This window comes from Rosa rugosa, chromosome 4, assembly GCF_958449725.1.
Source record: "Rosa rugosa chromosome 4, drRosRugo1.1, whole genome shotgun sequence".
Taxonomy (NCBI): domain Eukaryota; kingdom Viridiplantae; phylum Streptophyta; class Magnoliopsida; order Rosales; family Rosaceae; genus Rosa; species Rosa rugosa.
The window spans coordinates 7726553-7743991 of NC_084823.1; the positions used below are offsets into that span (position 1 = coordinate 7726553).

At 38.9% G+C, this 17439-nt stretch overlaps 1 pseudogene; it reads right to left on the reverse strand.

Moving 5' to 3' along the window:
- Positions 1-4456: 4456 nt before the first annotated feature.
- On the reverse strand, positions 4457-6397 carry LOC133746295 (kinetochore protein NDC80 homolog; annotated as a pseudogene).
- Between the last annotated feature and the right edge of the window lie 11042 nt (positions 6398-17439).

Consider the following 17439-nt stretch of genomic DNA (forward strand, 5'->3'; position numbering starts at 1 on the left):
CCACCCCTGCTTTGCTAGCATGGCTAGGTTGTATGCATAGAGATTCTTGAAACCCATACCTCCTTCTTTCTTAGTAAGACATAATTTTTCCCAACTTCTCCAATGAATCTTTTTCTTGGAATCAGTATCTCCCCAAAAAAAACGATGCACAAAGTTTGTGAATATCATCACAGAGGACTTTAGGTAGCAAGTAACAGTTCATGGCATATAGGGGCATGGTTTGTGCAACTGCTTTAATAAGTATTTCTTTTCCTGCACAGCTTAGAATCTTTGATTTCCAATTCACCAACTTCTCCTTTATGTATTGGAATTTTGCAGTCTTGGATTTTCCCACCCTCAATGGGAGACCCAAATATCTCTCATGCTCTTCAACTCTTTTTACCTCACGAATGGATGCTAAAGAAAATTGAATTTCCACATGCACATTTCTACTAAATACCACACTACTTTCTGAAAATTAATCTTCTGTCCAGAGGCTCTTTCATAGATGTTGAGAATTTCCCGAATAACCTTACATTCATGAGCAGTTACAGTTCCAAACAGGAAGCTGTCATCCGCAAAGAACATGTGATGTAGTGTAGGGGCTCCAGGACACATTTTTAATCCCTGAATTGCACCTGCTTCAATAGCCTAAGAAAGAAGAGTTGAAAGGCCCTCAGCACAAAGGATGAACAAGTAGGGTGAGAGTGGATCTCCCTGTCGGATTCCTCGGGTTGGTGTGACTATTGCAGTTTGCTCCCCATTGACAAGAATAGCATAAGTAACAGACTCAACACATCTCATAATCATCTGAATCCATTTCGAGTCAAAAGCCAATTTGGTTAACATAGTATGCAAGAAGGTCCACTCAAGACGATCATAAGCTTTTGAAATATCTAACTTGAGGGAGAAAAAGCCCTCTTCCTGAGATCTCAGTTTATGCATAAAGTGAGCTACCTCGGTAGCTACTAAGGTGTTATCAGAAATTAGTCTACCCGGAACATACGCACTCTGGAGGGGAGAGATAATCTCAGGTAGCCATCTTTTCAACCTATTGGCAATGACCTTAGAACTGATTCTGTAGAGTACATTACATAGGGCAATTGGTCTGAAGTGAGACGCATATGTAGGATCTTTAACTTTTGGAATAAGACAAAGATGGGTGAAGTTGGAAGCCGCCCAAATATCTCCCCCTTCAAGGAAGTTACGAATAGCCATACAAACTAGGGCTGGGCATTTAGCCCGAAAACCCGGTCTGGGCCCTTTAAAAAAATTTGACAGTTTTTTAAGGCCCGGCCCGAAAACATTATATAACGGGCTAGGCTCGGTCCTTAAAAGTAAAAAAAAAAAAAAAAAGCCTGAAGGCCCGAACTGATGTATAGTGAGTATATTTGTTTAGTTTTTTATTCTTCTCTCTTCCTCTTTTTCTTGACTCTCTTCTTCTCTCTCTTCTGAGTTGTTTAGTTTTTTATTCTCCTCTCTTCCTCTTTTTCTGGACTCTCTTCTTTCTCTTCAATTACTCATGTTTTTTTAGTTTTCTATTCAATTCTCTGTTAGAATCTGGACTCTCTCTTCTTCTCTCTCTTCTTTCTTCTTTCTTCTTTCTTCTTTCTTCTTTCTTCTTTCTTCTTTCTTCTTTCTTTTCCTGTCTCTTCTTGTTCCTCCCTCCCGTCTATTTTTTCTTTTCTTTTCTCTTCTTATCTTCTTATTCTTCTCCCCAAACGCCTCCATTCAGTCCATTGTCTTTTTTTCTTTTCGTTTCCCTTCTCTCCCTAGTCCCTAGTCCTCCTTCCCCATCAGATCAATTGTAGATAATTGTCTTTACTCATCCCCAAAATTTTTTTCTCTCTCGGTCTCTTTCTAGTTTTTCACTTTTTTTGTAGCTATGCCGATTGGAGGACAAATCTGAGTTGTGGCTTTAGAGGGCGGAGGAATGGGTTTGGAGCAAGATCTAAGAACAGATCTGTTTTTTTTTTTTTTTATAGCCTTTTGGGCCCGAAAAGCCCGAAAAAAACGGTCTTGGCCCAACTCGGTCCTAAAACTGAAAAAATATTATTTAGGCCCGGCCAGAAAATTCCGGTCCGGGTCCGGGCTCTATAAATTTTACACGGGCCGGGCCCAATCCCAGACCTACCAAAGAATTCACACAGAACACCAGATTTTTAGTTACGCAGTGAAAACCTCAAATATGAGATTAAAAACACTGCGGGGCTCTTACTCTTGAGAACCTAAAAAGAACAATTAACTTATAACGAATGATATGTTCTTTACAAAACTCAAGTAGCACTCAATTTGCTACACTCACTAGACAAAACTATCAAGAAGCTTGTCTTCAATCTTGAACTCTTTCTTCACTTGAACGATCGCCAATTATCGCTCTCCTTTCTTCACAACTTCTCTCAAGAGAATTTATGCATATGAGAAACACAATCAAGACACTTAAGCATGGAACAAGTGTCTTTGACTCTTATGACAACTCCAATCTTAAGCAAACAAGCAAGACTACTCAAATAATTCTTGCATCCATGGTTCACCCATATGGACGTCTCTTTTATTGAATATATTCAGAACCAACGTGTGTGTCAATCAACCAAGATTCTACCCTAATTATGATCCTATTAGGAAACAAAATCTTTTTTATTAAGGATAACTAATTAAAAACACCAAATCCTAAAATACCTAGGATTTCAATAATCTGATTTTATCAACAGAAAAATATCTTTATATAAAAAATATTAAACCTGAAAGATACTTTCCTAGATCAAACACACTTTAACACACGGGACTGATTCAAAAGGATACTTCATTGTTTTGTATGGGAATGCCAATACACCAAGTGAAAAGCTTGTACCTACATAACCATCATCATGATAGTAAGACAAACCTTATTTGAACTATTCTGCTCTATAAAACTACCCTTGTACTGTGAAAATCCATTAGGCTGATGTAGAAAAATACCAGCTTCTATATCTATTATTGTAATATGTACCCAAATAGCTTTTAGTTACTTGAGGATTTTGCATGCTAAAATGTTATTTATTATTTGAGGATTTGTTTAAGTGGTTAGAGCACGCACTACCTATGTACGAAGTAATGTGTTCGAGTCACCATGGGGGCAGGAGTGTAACCCTTTGATCCTCTTTTAACATAAGAATAGAATAATAATAATAATAATAATAAAATTAAAAAATTCCATGAAAACAGATAAAGAAAAAGAGTTAATTAAAAGTTCTAGAGAGAGATTAGCCTTTGAAGGCTGCTCAATATTTATTGCCTTGTCCTATTTTTTTTTTTTTTTCTGCCTCCTTTTCTTTTCAGAAAATAACCAAGGGGAACATCAGAGTTCCAGTTGACTATCCTAAACTCCTGGAAATATAACTAGCCAATATGTTTTATGTCCGCGCGTGTACATAAACTGACATCCAGAGATAATTTTTGAATTAATTTTGTCAAGCAGTTGAGAAAATTTCCTCAAAACAAATAACAACAGTATGGTTGCTAATACTATGGTTTTGTCATTTATGACAACAATAACCAGACTAGGAAAAGAAAGGTTGCTTCTATATCTATTATGGGAAAAATGCACCAACAGTGTCTGGAGACTCTGAGGACCGTCAAAATAATACCTAGACTTTCAAACGTATCAATGTGATACCTGGACTTCTATTTTGTTGTCAATGTAGTACCTATGCCAACTTTCCGTCACGGTGCCGTTAATTCTGACCACGTGTGAGGCATGTGAGGTACAAAATGAAGGTAAAAATACTGATTTGCCCATATAACTGACATTTTAAATATATTTTTTTTTTGGTAAAAACATTTTAAATATTTTTAATAAAAAGGATCTATTTACCTTTAATTTTTTTAATTAATTTTTTTTACCCCTCCACCTCTCGTCTTCTTCCTCTCCCCTCGATCAACCACTCTCTAAAAAGAGTGACTTCTCTTGCCGATTCCTCCAGCAACAACACCTCAGTACTCCTCGATTTCAGGCACACGGTGCCGACGCAAGTTGACCTCGACGAAAGGATCAGCGGCGCACCCCATTGGACCTCCATCATCTGTCCATTTTGGAGGACGAAATTGAAATTGGGATTGGGATTGGGATTTGGATATGGATTAGGTTCTCTGTAAACTTTGACGGTACTCAAAGCGGGATTGCGGCTCCGACTACCGCCCGGGGTTCTGATCATAGTCGCTGGCTTGGCGTTGGATTGGGCTAAAGCGGTGTGTTGGGTGACAGCGGGATTGAAGTCGGATTTCAAATGGAGTTCGAATTTGGGGCTGAGTGATAGTTCTTGTTCACCGACCTTGGTTTGGATCAGATTGTCCGGATCTGAATTTAGGTAGGTGGGTGAGAGTGATTCAAGAGGCCTCCTGCTGGTCTCTCTCCCCTCTATTCTCCCCCAGCCACGTTCTGCACACAGAGAAGGGCACCAAAATCACCCTCTAGATTGTTGGTTCAATTTGTAATATGTACCCAAATAGCTTCTAGTTGCTTCGTCATTAAATTTTTGAATAACCGAACAAGATATTGGTAATGTCATTCTGTAATACAAGATCTCATTTTGTTTCCCATGCAGAAACCTTAATCTGATTGAAAGACTTGGTGTTTATCCACTTACTTCATCAAGACGCGACTGAAGTGTTGATATATCATTTCTTTTTTACTCGATATCAGCAGAAAGTGCACTCGACTGACGCTGGAGCATAATCAACTCATCCAGTGTTTCCACAGAATCCTTCTTTATTTTTTTAGTATGAGTCAAGTGTAGGCTTTAAAGTTGATTTATTATCAACCCCCATCACCTCAGCAGCTGCTGACCCCTTAGGATTCAATACATACTGAAAGCCATTACAAAGTTTTAACCTGCAATAGTGAAAAAGATACCAATTTCATCAAAGAACTAAAAATGTTCATCAAAATTTCTTGTATTGTCAGCTGTAACACTTGAACAGAAAGCAGCCAAAACATCGGGCGGGAAGGAAACAACCTAAGAACAATTGTACAGCATACAAATAACAAGTGGCTTCTTTACATTCAAAAGATGAAGCAAGTTAGTTTTAAGAACAAACAAAGGTACAGGATTAGTTTAGTGGCTCCATGAGTACAGCTATTGGATTAACTTAAAATGAAATGTGTCATCAAAGCTAATCATAACGAACGCAAAGTAAATAATCAGTTAACCACAAAACAAACCAAATATAATGGAAACTGAAATATCAAATTATAAGGAGGGATGACAAACCTCCTCATAACTTGGTTGCACTCCATGGCCAAAGCCTCCAGCTCCTTAACCTTGGGGCCGAGCATCTTATCCAAATCCCAAACCTTCTCCTCCCACACATTCCTAGCCAGCTCCGCTTCCCCAATATTCCTCTCCACAGCCTGCAATTCCCTCTTCATTCTCTCCACATCCCTCTCTCATTAAAACTCTGCGATTCAACTCTCTTCTTCAACTCCTCATTCTCCTGCAAAATGCTCTTCTTCTCTTCCCTCTTGGCCTTCAAAGCCCTCTTTTTCTCCTCCGAAGCCTTCTCCAACTTCTTCACATTCTTGTCGAGATTCTCAATCATCTCACGAAACTTGCTCACATCCTCATCCAGCATACTCTTCTCCCTCTCCAATGCCTCCTTAAGCGACGGCTCCGACCTCAATGCCTCCACTTCCGCCTCCAGCTCTGCCGCATGCTGCTGCAGAACCTTCGATCAATTGCTCCTCCGATTCGTCCCTCTGCCTCTCGAACTTCCCCACAAACTCTCGATCCACCTCCTCAGCTTCATCATCTTGCCCCCTTATGTAATGCGAGTAGCTCTGCAACGTGTACTGCCCCACGAGGTTGTTATCCAGAAACGCCTCCGAATTCCGATCGAGGTGATCGTTGTAACGAACGAGCTGGAACAACCAGTGAATCACGGCAAGCAGATTCGGCCACTGGTGCGAATTGACGGTGGGGGTTTCGAATCATGGACTTGTTGAGCTTGAAAGGGCATTTTAGGGATTTCATAATGAACGGGAGGTCGTCCTCGAGCTTCGGTGACGGCCAATCGAGGCCGGTGACGAGTAATTTGAGGGCTTCGGTGATCTCTCTGGCGGGAGGGATGGGGAATTTGAGGAAGACTTGGAGGGAGTGAGAAGGCGGGGGAGGGCGGATTGCTGGTAGGAGCAGTCTTTGTAGAGGTCGACGTTGGAGATGGAGCCGCCGGGGCCGATTCCGATGGAGGAGGGGCGGCTGCTGGCGAAGCTGGCAGAAGTGGTCGAGCGGCGTTAATGGTGGCGGTGGCCGTGGGTTCATCGACGGGTTGGGTCGCCGAATGCCTCTCATATTAACTGTGAAAGTTTTCAGGTGGGATTCCAATTTGGTAGTGGAGATGAGAGATTGAAATTTTGGTCGGCGAATCCCCAAAAACTTGAAACTTCAAAACTTGGTTTATTTCCCGCCCAAAGAGGTCATCTCTAGGAGAAATAGTTTAATGTTTTTCATATTTATTTACTTTTAATTTTTTAAATCTGAAATTTACCGAGGCGTTTTGTGATTAAAACCCAACGTTAAGTTAGAATTAGTGGGTCACTAGTCACACTTGTCGCTGTTTAACAAATAATAATTCATTTCATATCTTTTCTTAACTATTTATAGTCTATATCATTGGTTGAGATTAGGCTTGGCATTTAAACCTGTAACCCGCACGATACCCGCACGCTAAAAACCCGCCCATTTATTAATCCGGGATAAGAAAAACCCGCACGCAAAAAACCAGTAAATTAACGGGCGTTGCGTGCTAAACCCGTTAGAACCCGTTAACTCAAAATCCTTCCCAAAAACCCATTTCGACTCTTTCTATCTTTCGGCAACCACAACTATGTGAGCACAGCAGCCTCCACAAACAACCCTTTTCTTGTCAGTCACCCAAAAACCAACTCTCTCTCTCTTTTTCTCTCAGCAATCTCAACTTGAGATTGCACTCACTTTTCTTTAAATAAAGTAATTTTTAGGCGGTTATGCTAATATTTTCTTCTTCTTTTTTAATAACTGGTTGTGCAGTTGTGCTAATATGTTGATCATTCTGCCCTTAGCCCTTTACCCATAACCAGAATTTAAGTTAGAAATATTTGTATGCTCTTCTACTCACTCGAATTTAAGTTAGAAACATTGTGTATATATACTCTTCTACTTATTCGGCTCGCATAGAGTTATGAATTGGAATAGCAAGAGAGATTTATAATTGAATCATTCTACTTATTCGGCTCGCATAGAATTATGAATTTTTTTTTTTTTTTGAATCAAACCCAAATCGGGTGTTAGTTGCATTCATCACATGCCAGAATGGCCATTACATACCCTTCTGTTGCCTTCAACTAGACAGATCAAGAAGGTGTGGTAGTACCCACAGTGGTACGTAGAAATAGACACACTCATTATACATTTCAGATCGTAGAGATAGCGGAGATCCTTCTTTGGTACTACGCTAGAGGCGCTAGAAATCTAGGTTCCTAATACAAGGAATTTATGGAATTTAGACAAAACTAAAAACATAGGGTTGGGCTAAGGGCCTAAACCCTAGCCCAACATAGCAGCTACTGGACTAGGGTAAACCCCAGCCCATAAACTCAAGCCCAAATGGGATATCTATCAAGCAGAAGTCCACCCAAGGCCCAATAGCTTGGTCCGGTCCAGTCCACCTGCCAGCCAAGCTCTGTCCTCGTCGCACATACCAGCTAGCCAAAACTCCGTCCGCCGCCACGACCAGCCCCGTCTCGATCTGCGCCCCACGATCCACCTCCTGCTACCCAAAACCGCGCCGGACACGTCGCCTCAGCCCACGCATCCCACCCTCGATCCGCGCCGCCACGAGCATACCGTCGACAACCCAAACCGCACGAGCCACGCCGCCTCGACCCACACCGCCACGGAGAGAAACCAACCCCGAGCCCACCACCATACAGCCAGATCAGTGGCGCCGTCATCATCAAGGTTCGATTGTCGGAACTTCTAGCACGACTACTACCTCTGATCACCATCCCAGCCAGACCATCCACAAGCCTCGAGCAAACCCCATCAGATGCATCCCTTGAGCAATAGCCCATCCAATACCCGTCCGGCAGTCAACCTCAATACGACGACGAGGCCAGAGGCCAGCCGGTGCGTCTAGGCGCCGCCGGACGAGGATGATCTCCAGAAACCAAAAACCGGCCTTTAGAAGTAGGTAGAGAGAAAAACCCTAATTTTAATTTCTGTGCTGCCTCTTCTTTGATAATCCATTAAATAATAGGTATGCATAGAATTATGAATTGGAATAGCAAGAGAGATTTATAATTGAATCATATTTGGTCCCACACTTGTGGACATAGTAATACAAAGACCAATGTAAAGAGTATAAATAAAGATTGAAAACACTTGAATGCTATTAATAAACAACGCTTAGAAATTATGGGTCTGATTGCTTCAATTTCTAATGAAGGACTAGAAATGGAAAGTGTTCATGAGAATCAGTCAAAATTGATTAGATTCTTCTTCTTCTTTTTTTTTTTTTTTGAGGGCAACAGAAGACTAATCCATTGATGGTAAATCATACAACCTCACTCGGTCAAGCATGAAGGGTACAGAACACCCCTCATATTACAACGCATGCTCACGAAGAGAACTAAATCCAAAAGAAATCCAAAAAATTAAAGTCCAAAAGACTAAAATCCTAAAGGAACTGCTGAAAAAAATGCAGAAATTAAAAACCCCCTAATCCTACACTGCCCTAAAATGGAACCAATGTTCTGAACATCTTGACGCCTAAGACCCTCCTGGTGTACGTCGCAATATTCAACACACCCACGACAACATGCTAGGAACAGGTGCAGGACAAATAGTAGGACAGACCACCCCCAAGAAGATCAAATCCGACCGAGAGGGAGAAAATAGGGGAATTGGACTAATTAGGCCCAATTCACTGGACTACAACTCTGCAACCCATGAAGGCAGAGGCCAAGACCCGCTGCCCAAACCCTACGTTCCCAAAACCCTTGCCGACCGGATCTGGAACCTCCAAGAAGCCATCTGCCACCCCCTCATCAGTCTGGTGGCCTCCCAGGCAGGGGGCCATAACAACCCTCTCACCGCCTACCAAATCTGCTCGCTGCAACTATCTGGCCCTGCAAACGCGAACCAAAAGCCTTAGTGGACGTCTCCAACCGCGGTCCTCCTCTAGACCCCGAAAGCCTGTCGTTGCCTTCTCCTGGTCGAGGCTGAAAGCCTCCCCAAAACAAAACCGGGTGCGATTACAAACCCGAAGCAATATTTGAACCTTCGGCTTTCACCTCCGCAAACACACGAAGAAGGTGAAGCCTCATCCTTCTACCACTTGCAGCGCCAGAGCGCCCTGCTGCAGAAAGGATTGGAGCGCCGCCACCTGCTACGCGAAAACTTCTAGGTTTCGGTTTCGCTCCGAAGAAACAAGAGCCTCTTACCTTGAATTTTAGGTGAAGGGAAAAATTGATTAGATTCTTGGTTTTGTTTCAGTGTGTAAAACTAAATTTGCAGTGCTTATTCTTATTGTTTTCAATCTAATCTCTCTTCAAATGTTGCTGATACTCTAACAGTCTACCTCAATTAATGTTGTTGATGCTCTAACAGTCTAACTCAATGTTGCTCATGATGCTCTAACAGTCTAACTCTACTTAATTTCCTCCAATATTTAACCCAAATTATAATGAAAATGATATTATCCAAACTAAATGTATGGTTAAATGAATCACTTATCTAATTTTTTTTAAAATCTTTGGACTCTCTCACAACAAATCCTTTGGAATTAGACTTAACACCATCTCCAGCTCCTCTTAACTACAAAACTCATTGTTTATTTGCGTGTTCAAACATGTCGAAATAGCACAAAATATTCATTTACGCACATACTGAAATTACAGAATGGATATGTGTTTCCCAACTAACGGAACTTATCAGTATGTCAACAACTTTAGGAATTAGTCTTAGGAGTGCAGGCCTATTCGCATCCTGATATAGGATTGCAGTATAACTTGAATCCTAATCGAAACTGCAGATCAATCTCAATAAGTCTGACGATGTTATGCTTTACTCAATTAACCAAACCATTCAAAGTAAACTCATCACACCTAACACAAGATCTGTTGACGCAGTAAAACCCTCCAAAGAGGTAAACAACTGCGCGCACTATGCCGGTGAACAATCCACTATATGAATAGGAAAGTACATAAAGATCTTACACAACTCATCTACTAGAACCAATCTAGTGGGCAGCGGTGTCTTCTCGTCTTTGCTACTTTCAGATCAGCGAACTTGTTCTCCTTTGTCAATCTTGAGATGGCACAACTCTCACCTCGGTTGTCAATCACCTCAAGGCACAAATCATGCATGAACTACCAACACACATGAAGCATAAAACCAGAAAACTTTTTTGACAGAAAAAGCTTGGGATTTGATAATCCTTCAAAAGCTAAACAAGGAACAGCTTATGAATGATTCTCAACAACAATTTTGGCTCAATACTTTCTGAGGATGAAAGATCATAAAGCTCTTTATAAACGTAGCAGATATATGTTTTCTGTTCTAGTGTCCCAACCCTAACAACATGAAAAACACACACACACATATATATATATGAATGAACTAGGGTCTCCTAGGGTTTCTACTACGGAAAGGCTTTTCAAAAGAGGTTTTTATCCATGGATTAAAATCAGATGTTTGAAAGGAAAAGCCCATAAACCAATTTAAGAAAGTTTGAATGCTTTGGATAAAACCTTCCAAAAATTCGCATATTAGTACATTATGATTGAAAAGATTTTTGCATCCTACAATAGGATTTAAAGACAAGTTCAGTCCTAACCACTTGACAAGCATGCACATGTATTCAAGACATACCTGATTGATGAGAGTTGTGCTTTCAAAAGAGGTTTTTATCCATGGATTAAAATCAGATGTTTGAAAGGAAAAGCCCATAAACCAATTTAAGAAAGTTTGAATGCTTTGGATAAAACCTTCCAAAAATTCGCATATTAGTACATTATGATTGAAAAGATTTTTGCATCCTACAATAGGATTTAAAGACAAGTTCAGTCCTAACCACTTGACAAGCATGCACATGTATTCAAGACATACCTGATTGATGAGAGTTGTGCCTGAAGCTTGAAGCATTCCATTCTTCTAAGGATCCAAGAGTAGAAAGTTATTACATGAAAACATGACTCTTGGTTGTTGTGCTTAGGAAATGCCAATCAATTAAACATTGCACTAACACATACAGTAATGGTGATTCCTAGGTAGACTACAAATCATAACACAAATGTGATTTTTTTTTTTCTCTAAATAATCCTTAGTTTTTGAACTGATGATGCACATGTTAAACAATTGCATGCGGGTGTTGATTATGGGATATAGCATTGGCGCCACTGGCCTTTTTAATTCGTATAGAGGCCTGGTGCCAGCAATTTCAGCAGAAAGGTTAATAGATATATCAAAAACTTGATGCAATAGGCAATTCTCATCACCGATAAAGAAAACTAAGAGCCAACATAAACATTATAATCAGCTACTAGCCTAAAAGAAGTACCGTATTTACTAATACTTACAAAATCAGCTAGTATCCTAGAACATTACAATCACGGATACTAATTCCAAGTTCATCATAGTGTCTATGGACAATGCTCCTTTTCTAAGATTAATTGATGAGGATAAAATCCAGAAAAGGCTATCATCGATCAATTGGGACAGCAATTAGAACTGATGGTAGATCGATAGCGGGTTTGAAAGGGAATTTTTGGGATTTTAGGATAAGGGGGAGATGATCATTAGAGGCACGCGTATGACAACCTAGTGGAGTTGATTGTCATTGCTGGCTTGAGCTGATTCAGAGCACTGGCTTGAATCAAACAGAAAGCTGTACTGGGTTTGCAAGGAACCTTTGTATCTGCTAACATATATAGCTGCAGTAACCAAGTCAATTATGGCAATGAGTTAACTTACGATCGCATTTCTGAGTCTCTTCTTCAGTTTGTTTGGTCACATCCTGCAATTTCAGTTTGGAGTTCTACAAGAAACAAGTTGGTTAGGCAGTGTATATATGAAACTTCACAGATGTCTGAAAAATTAAATTAAAGGACATATAACATAAGAGTTAATGAATAAAGACCCAGCTTAATTATATGCACTATTTCTATTCTGCCTTTGAGAAAGAGAGTATTTTGCTCAATTGCATTGCCGATCACGATGATGGTTTTAACCCAGCAAACACAATACTTCTAAGTTAACAAGAGTGAACAAAGAATTGTTGTAAAAAGTATGTGATGGAATTCCTGTAAAATTAAAACACAAATAATATCATAATATCTTAGGAAATAAGAATAATGATATAGATAAGAAAATAAAATAAAGTAAGAAAATAGTATAATATATAGATTTTTATATAGGAAAACTTATCGAGTCGAGGCGTGCAAGGTGCACTGTCCTAAGAGAATATTCGTCCTCTACTGCACAGGGTTGAATGATGAACTTCTCCCAAGATATATACAACAACTCTTCGAGCTATGTCGTGCAGCTAAGAAGCTCCATTAATTGAATCTTAATCACCTGTGCACTCAAAATGGTATGTATTTAAAATAGATATATTGTATAATATGGAAAAGGACTTTAGGAAAATTGGGTGTTGTGCTAGAGTGCTTGCATGATGGTGCAGTGCTTTTTCTTCTCACGATATCCTTCATATGTATCCGACTATCTCGACATTTCATATCCGACAATATGTTCAACCACATCTGTCTTTCAACCATTTGCCTTCCAACTCTAGCCATGTATCCTTATATAGGCCACACTTACCATGACCATCAATAGCCTCATTAACCATATAGTTTCTATTCATACCTCCAAAATTAACATTTAAACCTCTCCATTCGATAGACCTCCAACTTTTTTTTTTTATTATTATTTAAAAAAGAGGATCAAAGGGTTTCACTCATGCCCCAATGGTGACTCGAACCCATGACTTCGTACATAAGTAGTGGGTAACCTCCAACTTACTTTTACATATAATCAATATGCTATCTACACCTCCCTAATTTTCCCACAATACCCTTCATCCAATAAAATCAATAAAAGCCTTTTTTTTTTTTTTTAAATACATGTATTCTAAATGTGTGTTGCTAAATGAACCCAAACAAACATCTTAACACACCTACCATTTTTTTTTTTATCATTCATTTCCAACTTGATAGACATCCAGTGTCCTCTCCTATTAATTTTTCTAAACCCTATTATTCAAAACCTCTAATGATACCCAGCGTCCTCTCCTACATTGAGAGACACCCTTGTTTTATATTTCACATGATTTCAACAGATTATTGAACTTCCATTGGCGATTATCATCTTTTGGAGCATTGGTGTTCAATAGGGTCGCAAAAAAATTTGGTTTTGTGAGATAGAGATACTCCATTACAACATACCCGGTAGGAAATAAAAGCAAAGCCATGCATCTTCGTTGTCTTTATTTCTCAGTATGAACAAATACATGTCAAGAAGAAAAGATCAATTAAAGGTCCAATTGATCCAAAGAAAGTAACTGACCATAGTAGCATGACCTATAATTGCAGAGATATATGTTAAGGAACCCATGGGTGATTACGCAGGAAACATCATCTCAATCTACAAGGTCAAGAACGAAGTAAGTGATGTCTTCCATAGATTTTGATGTATATTTTAGGATTTATGGTGGAGGAGAAGGTTTTCTCCAAGTTGAAGACAACGTATTGTTCGTGGAGGTAAGAAGAGACTTTTTTTTTCCCCTCTCTCTTTTGTGTCTTTATTGGTAATTTGATATGAGTTGACAAAGTCAACTATCACTTGGAAAAATGGAGAGGTCCAAGTGCTAATTTTGGAGGTATGAATAGACCCTATAGAAAACTGGTCAAAATCATAAATAAGATAATGAAGATAATATTGAAAAATAACACCCACAATAAATAAAAAAATAAATAAAATAAATTTAATTTTAAATCACAAAATTCTCAATAAGTAGCAAACATGGTTAGACTCATAACCTCAGCTCCTTCTCTTTCCACAATATTCATGTTTTTACTTTTTACCCCCTCTGATTTGACTTCATCCATCGTCTTTCTGGATATATAGCTTCTCCTTCACATATATAAGTGTAGTCATGTGTCTGTTTCCTATACGAAGTGAAACACCAAATCAAAGAAAAATTCTTGCAAAAATAGTATGTCCATCCATACCACGGTGAAGAGCAATAAACAAGTAGATAAAACTTAGGTCATGTAACACAACAAGATTCAATTTTCAAATGGTCAAAAAACATGAAAAGCCTTCATAGGATTCGGAAATGAACCTCCCTTTGCTGTAGAGGGTAAATACCAGCTTCCATAGACCAACACCCACTTTCAAAACCAACAACAACCATCTGAAGGCGGTACTTTTAGATAATATTTACACAGAAATTTTTGAAAGATGTGAATAGTTACATTATATCCAGTGGCAACATCAGACTCAGTAAGTACAAGATCAGGCTTGTTTTCTTAGAGAATTACCGGTGTAAATATTACATTTATGATATGCTTTTGCGTTACTAGAGTGGTATGTAGGTCAGGAAGTTGAAATACCAAGCATGTTTTGTCAATTACCAATAATGCACAAAGAATTAAGTACTTTGTCATGCATGTTTTGTAAAGAATATATGTATCAGAGAATGTGGTACTTTTAATGAAATGTATAGTTTTCTTTTATATGGTTAAAGTGTACTAATATTGGCATGTGAATGTGTTAACTAATAGTGAATGTTTATGGAGGTACATGAAAGAAGAACCCAGCAAATTGGGTGCAATAATATATACCGAAATGTTATAACAACGTATTTTGTAATATGGCATCATACCATATAAATTATAAATAAAATATTTTAGTACAATGTATGCTGTCAAAAACTAAAGACAACATGTCGAGAGTGTTGTTAAAACTTACAACACGCGCTTGAAATGTTGTCGAAAATATATGACAACGTGCAAAGTTCATTATTGAATAATTACAACAAATTGCTTTGCCTATTTTAAACAACGTGCAAAGCGTGATGTTAAGACCTCTTGGACTTTTAACGACTCTAACATCTACAACATGTGCCGAATGTTATTGAAAATGATTGACAACGTGAATTGCATGTTGTTAAACATGTTTTTTATTTTTGTGATTGTTTCCATTTTAATCTCTCAAATGCTGATGCTCTAACAATCTAATCTACTTAGTTCCCTCCAATATTTAACTCAAATTGTAATGAAAATGATATTATCTAAACTTAAATGTATGGTATTAAAAATTTTGGACTCTCTCACGATAGAGCTTTTGGAATTAGACTTAGCACCATCCTCCAGCTCCTCTTAACTACAAAATTCATTGTTTATTTGCGTGTTCAAACATGTCAAAATAGCACAAAATATTCATTTATGCAAATACAGTAATGGTGATTAATTCTTAGGTAGTCTACAAATCACAACACAAATGTGATGTTTTTTCTTTTTTTTTTCTTTTCTAATTCCCTAGTTTTTGAACTGATGATGCACATGTCAAACAATTGCAGGCGTTGATTATGAGATATAGTATTGGCGCCACTGGCCTTTTCTATTGGTATAGAGGCCTGGTGCCAGCAATTTCATTAGAAAGGTTAATAAATCGATCAAAAACTTGATGCAATAGGCAATTCTCATTACCAATAAAGAAAACTAAAAGCCAACCCCGAAACATTACAATCAGCTAGTAGCCTAATAGAAGTACCGTATTTACGAATACTTACAAAATCAGCTAGTAGCCTAGAACATTACAATCACGGTGACCTCTAATATCCTTCCTCTCCAATACTAATTCCAAGTTCATCAAACTGTCTATGGACAATGCTCTAAGATTAATTGATGAGGAGTCCAGAAAAGGCTATCACCAATTGGGACAGCAATTAGAACTCACGGTAGATCGATAGTGGGGTTGAAAGGGAATTTTTGGGATTTTAGGATAAGGATGAGATGATCATTAGTGGCACGGGAACGACAACCTAGTGGAGTTGATTGTCATTGCTGGCTTGAGCTGATTCAGAGCGCTGGCTTGAATCAAACAGAAAGCTGTACTGGGTTTGCAAGGAACCTTAATTTGTGAGTATCTGCCAACATAGCTGCAGTAACCAAGAAATGAGTTTTCGAGCGCACTTCTGAGTCTTCTTCAGTTTGTTTGGTCACATCCTGCAATTTCAGTTTGGAGTTCTACAAGAAACAAGTTGGTTAGGCACTTAGGCAGTGTATGAAATTTCACAAATGTCTGATTAATTAATTAAAGGACATATAACATAATAGTTCATGAATAAAGACCCAACTTATATGCACTATTTCTATTCTGCCTTTGAGGAAGAGAGTGTTTTGCTCAATTGCATTGTCCGTGGATAGCTTTAACCCAGCAAACACAACAAATAATAAGTAGCAAACAAGGTCAGATCTTCAGAACCTCAGCTGCTTCTCTTTCCACAATATATATTCATGTTTTTACCTCCTCTGATTTGACTTCATCCATCATCTTCCTGGCTTCTCCTTCAAGTCTGTAAGTGTAGTCATGTGCATGTCTCTATACGAGTTCAGTTGAGCTTCCATCTGATGAATCATGAGTGAAACACCAGATCAAAGAAAAATTCTTGCAAAAATAGTATGTCCATCCAGACCACGGTGAAGACTGAAGAGCAATAAACAAGTAGATAAAACTTAGGTCATGTAACACAACAAGATTCAATTTTCAAATGGTCAGAAAACATGAAAAATCTTCATAGGATTCGGAAATGAACCTCCCTTTCCTGTAGAGGGTAAATACCAGCTTCCAAAGACCAATACCCACTTTCAAAACCAATAACAACCATCTGAAGCCAGTGCTTTTAGATAATACTTTGCTCAGAAATTTTTGAAAGATGTCAGTAGTTACATTATATCCAGTGACCAGTGGCATCATCAGACTCCGTAAGTACAAGATCAGGCTTGTTTTGAGAATTTCATTTTAATGCTAATTTTATACTTTTCTGTCAAGGTGGCAAATGACCATGACCTGCACAATTTATCTTCTACCAGGTTATCATGACATAGAACAGTGATACAGATCCAGATCGCTCTCTACAGCCTGAAATTCTCTCTTGGCCTCATTTCCTCTCACTGAAACTTTGCGAATATTCGACTCTCTTCTTCAACTCATTCTCCAATAAAATCCTCTTTTCTCTTCTCTCTTGGCCTCCAATGCCCTCTCTTTGTCCTCCACAACATTATGCAATTTCTTCGCATTCTTAGTGAAGGAGCTACCAGCGCAGCTGATTCCTATGGACGAGAGGCAGCTGTTTGTGAAGCTGGCGTCGGAGTAGAATGGTATTGATGGTGAAGGTGGTGGTGGGTTCATTGACGGCTATGATCTGTGACTGCCTCTA